Consider the following 5,104-nt stretch of genomic DNA (forward strand, 5'->3'; position numbering starts at 1 on the left):
GTTAGTAGTCAATCCAAATTAAATTACATCTGCTTTCAAAAAATAATAATTAAATTACCTCTTCCTATTGTTTCTAATATTTTTCCTGCTATAAGAAGTAGTAACATTTTCTTTAAGATTAATTTGCATTAACCTTCGAATTTGTTTCTCTACCATCCAAATACAAAAGGTAAACCATGCAGTTTGCAATTGGACAACTTAAATTCCCTCAATAATCCTTTTCTAATTAAAAACTGAAATAGTGAATAAAATTTTAAAAACTATTGGATATAGTATTATATATTAAAAAATCAACATTACTACGGTCAGGGCATTTGGTCTAGTGGTATGATTCTCGCTTTGGGTGCGAGAGGTCCCGAGTTCGATTCTCGGAATGCCCCTGTTTGTTTTTTTTCATTTGTCATTAATATTTCATTCATGTTTTCCTTTTTTGTTGCAATTTGTTGGTTACTCTTGTAGTAGTACTTCCCGGAGCATTTATTTTATGATTGAATTTCAGTGCTGAATTGAATTTTATTTATTTGCTGTATTCTCGAGTCATGAATATCAACAAGTTCATTACTCTTGATTTTGTTGACCACTTATTTACATGATAATAATAATAAATTAAAGAGCTTTTACACTAAGTTTGGTTTATAAGAAAAGTAGAAAAATAAAAGTGGAAGGAAAGAAAAATATACATTAACTCAAATCTTTTATATATTAAAATTAAATTATACTCCAGTACATTTTAGTTTTTTATTTATTAAAATATCAAACCTTTTGTTCATCAGTATATTTTAATTTTAAAAAAAAATTAATGAAAGAACTTTCACCCTAAGTTTGGTTCACAAAGCGAAGTGGAAAAATAAAAATGAAAGGAAACAAAAATAAATATTAAAATATTTTTTTAGTTGTTTGATAGAAGAGAGAGTGAAAGGAAAGCATGAATGACTTTAAATTCATTTTTTAGTTGTTGATTTTTACAACAATTACTTTAAAAGTCATACAAATATTGACATGTGACTGAATGATAATATAAAACTATTTTCTAATGATAATGCATGGTCATTAAACTCTATTTGTAAAGTAAAAAATAATCTTAAACAAAAGTGGTATATAATAAAAAAATATAGGATAAAATATGTTTTTCGTCCCTATAAATATTGAAAAGTTTGAAAAGCATCCCTGCAAAAATTTTGACATGTTTTTCGTCCTCATAAAATTAAAATGTGTTATTTTTTGGCTCGAAGCTAGGCTTAGATGAATCTAAACTTATGTGGCCTTTTTTAAAAATTAAATAATAAAATGCAATTTCTAGGAGTTAAAAATTGTAAAAAAAAATTGCAGTAAAAAGAAATAAAATCACAATTTGTGGTGGTTTTAAAACCCATAACAACCACCACTTGCACCACTTCCTCCACCATGCGATCAACTATCACCCTACCCATCTTGTCTGTGTCACGCCGCCGCCTGCCAACCTCCTCCATCGCGTGCCACTATCGCGGGTAATGGCGCGAGAAGGTGGTGCAGGTGGCAACATGATGCGGAGAAGATGGGTTGGGTGGTGGTTGGTCACGAATGGTGAGGGGGTGATGTTTGGGTAGGAGTTGGTGACATAGCTCCATGTGTCCAATTTTAAGTGAACACATATCACACACTTAGGCTTAGATTCGTCCAAGCCTAACTTCGATTAAAAAAATAATACATTTCAATTTTATGAGAACGAAAAACATATAAATTTTTTTGCAAAGAAGGATTCTAAACTTTTCGATATTTATGGGGAATTTCAACTTTTATCTTCTAGTTTTTGATAAAGTTGGGGGCAATCCTAACGTTCATTCTAGAACAATTTTGTTGATTGTTTTCATTTGTGTGGGTTCGACGATTTAGGTTATAAGGGTCTCTTTTTTACTTAGGAGGGGTAGGGTGTGAAGGAGAGGCTGGATAAGGTCATTTGTGACTCTTCCTTGAGGTTACAGTTCCTAAATGCCCTTGTTTTGCACTTATCCGCCTTGAAGTCTGACCAAGCCTATTTATTCTTCTACGGTTTTGGTGTCCCCTCACTAGTTAATGTAGAAGCCTTTTTGTTTCCTAGCTTCTTGTATGCCAGACCCTATGTTGTCTCCTTGGCAAACGCTCGAAGTTGTGAGATAGTGTTGTGGTGATTTAAGGAACGTGTTGGGAGCTCTACTTGTTAGAACTTCTCTTGATGTAATCTTAATGGATTTTTCTCTTCTTGACATTAATATGGTTATTACTCGCATCTACTAGTATATTCTAACCAAGATCCATTGAGTGAAAGAATCTAAACCACTTAATATCGCTCTCAATCCCTTGACGATTGATTACTAAATGATTTGCATTAAAAGCAAAGATGCATGAACAGGCTAAAAGAAACCATTATATCCCTAGATATGACTCACTTTAGATATTCTTCCCAAGTTCTTAGCATACTAACATTTCTCAATATTTATATCCTAAAATAGTACATAAAGATGGATGATCAAACCATAAGTATGTAAATAAGCACTGTGATGAATAATAATAACAACATTATATTAGAAGATAATTTAGAATCATTACATCACAAAGAGTTTGGGTTGCAGAGTTCCCAACAACAAGTAGTTTTTAACCTCTCATTATCATGAAAGACTTACAAAAATAAAGGTAGGATGAAAGGGAATAAAAATGGTTTGAAATGGATCGGCCAGAGCTCTAGAAACAAATTTTCCTTGCACCAGCTGCTTGCTTTTCTCTCATTTTGTTCATTTGCTTCTCTTGGTTTCCTTTGTGGCTAAGGAAACAAAATATGTTTCATTTCCTTTTATATGCTTTACCAACCAATTGGCCAATCAGAGTTTTCTTGTGCGCTTAGCACGACTCTTGCGCTGAACGCACATGTCCAGTTGGATCAAATGCTTAGTACGCTTACTTATGACAACTATCTTTCAATGTAGCTCCTTACGCTAAGCGGCTAGCTTCGACTGAGCGGGTCTAACTCGTTAAGCCCGACACTTCTAATCATTCATCCTCTTCCATGTCTCTGCTACAACTCAACTCTACATAAAATACAACAAAAATTACTCTAAAATCATTAACTTTAGTATCTTCTAAACAAAAACTCAGAAGAAGCTAAGTCCTATTGTTTTAACACAAAATAAGCAATAAAAGTTAAGAAAATGTTAGAAAGAATAGGACAGCATATAGATGGAAGCTTATGACTATCGGAAAGAAATGATCAGCTACAGCTTGCAGCCTTTATTCATTAATGGTGAAGCTTATATACATCTGCAACTTGAGTTCTGTTACAACTGAAAAAACTAACTAACTAATTCAGCTAACTAACTAACTATTTTCGTTAGATCTGTTTATACTTCTAAGAGCCCCCCTCAAGCTGGGAATGGATATTTATCATTCCCAGCTTGTTACAAAGGAGCTGAAAGGTAGCTGGTGGTAAAGCTTTGGTGAATATGTCGGCAAGTTGCATGGAGGATGAAATCGGAAGGAGCTTGACAAGACCCGTAGTGACCTTGTGGCGGATAATATGACAATCGATCTCGATATGCTTTGTACGCTCATGGAAAACGGGATTTGTTGCTATCTGAATTGCAGATTGGTTATCACAGTATAAAGTGGCTGGCTGAATAAATGATACACCAATATCTTGGAGAATATACGTTAGCCATTGCAGCTCACATACAGTGGAGGCAAGAGCTCGATACTCGGCTTCAGAGGAGCTGCGAGAGACGGTGGACTGTTTCTTTGACTGCCACGAGATGAGTGAAGAACCCAGATAAACCAGGAACCCTGTGGTGGATTTGCGAGAGTCCTTACACCCCGCCCAATCCGAATCACTGAAAGCTCGGAGTTGGGGAGTTCCGTTTGCTGCGAAGAAGAGCCCGGATCCGGGTGAGCCCTTGAGGTATCGCAATATGCGGAAAGCAGCTTGAAGATGAGTAGTGGTAGGAGCTGACATATACTGGCTGAGCTGTTGAACAGCGTACGCAATATCTGGGCGAGTGTTGGTGAGGTAAATTAATCTTCCTATGAGCCTTCGATAAGAAGATGAGGACTCGTCAGAAAGAGAATTCCCTGAGTGCATCTGCAATTTGACGGAATAATCCATGGGTGTCGAGTGCGGCTTGCATCCTAGCATACCTGAATCAGACAAAATGTCTAAGGCATATTTTCGTTGGCATAGACGGATTCCATGATTGGTACGGGCAATCTCGAGTCCCAGAAAGAACTTCAAGTCCCCAAGATCTTTTATTTTGAATGTTTGATCCAAGAGGGTGGTGATCTCTTGTATTTCCAGCATACTGTTTCCCGCGAGTATGATGTCATCGACGTAAACCAAAAGTATGGTAGTAGTGGACTTAGTGAGCTTTAAGAAAAGAGAGTGGTCCGAGTTAGATTGTTGGAACCCATGAGAGACTAAGAAACTTGATAGCTTGGTAAACCATTGTCGGCTGGCTTGTTTAAGCCCGTAGAGAGACCGTTGAAGACGGCAAACAAGCTTTGGGTTTTCAATGTCAAGTCCCGGTGGAATTTTCATGTACACCTCCTCTTCAAGCTCTCCATGGAGGAACGCATTGTTGACATCTAATTGTCGCAAGTGCCAGTGATTTTGTGCTGCTAACGCGAGAAGAACACGAACGGTAGTGAGTTTTGCCACCGGAGAAAACGTGTCGAGGTAGTCTAACCCCTCCTGTTGAGTGTAACCTTTGGCCACCAAGCGTGCTTTATACCTTTCTATGGAACCATCAGCCCGGTATTTAATTTTGTAAATCCATCTGCATCCGATAGCCACCTTGTGAGGAGGAAGAGGTGTGAGTCTCCAAGTGTTATTCATCTGCAAAGCTTGTAACTCGGCCTTCATCGCCTTAACCCAGCAGTCGTGGCGAGAGGCTTCGGCATATGATGAAGGTTCTGTGGCTGAGGAAATGGTCATCACGAAGTTCCTATGAGCAGGTGAGAGGCGTGAGTATGAAAGTACGGAGCTTAGTGGATAACGAACAATCATTGAAGTTTCTGGTGTAGATGAAGCAAGAACTCTATGGTAATCCTGAAGGTATGATGGGGAATGTCTTGATCGGGTTGAACGTCTAAGGTGGGAAGGGTC

At 37.4% G+C, this 5,104-nt stretch overlaps 1 non-coding gene across 1 annotated transcript; it reads left to right on the top strand.

Annotated features, from left to right (window-relative positions):
* Positions 1-308: 308 nt before the first annotated feature.
* Positions 309-380, top strand: TRNAP-UGG. The gene has a single exon. It is a non-coding gene; the product is annotated as a tRNA-Pro (tRNA).
* The last annotated feature ends 4,724 nt before the right edge of the window (positions 381-5,104 follow it).

This window comes from Glycine soja, chromosome 5 (genome assembly GCF_004193775.1).
Source record: "Glycine soja cultivar W05 chromosome 5, ASM419377v2, whole genome shotgun sequence".
NCBI classification, from domain to species: domain Eukaryota; kingdom Viridiplantae; phylum Streptophyta; class Magnoliopsida; order Fabales; family Fabaceae; genus Glycine; species Glycine soja.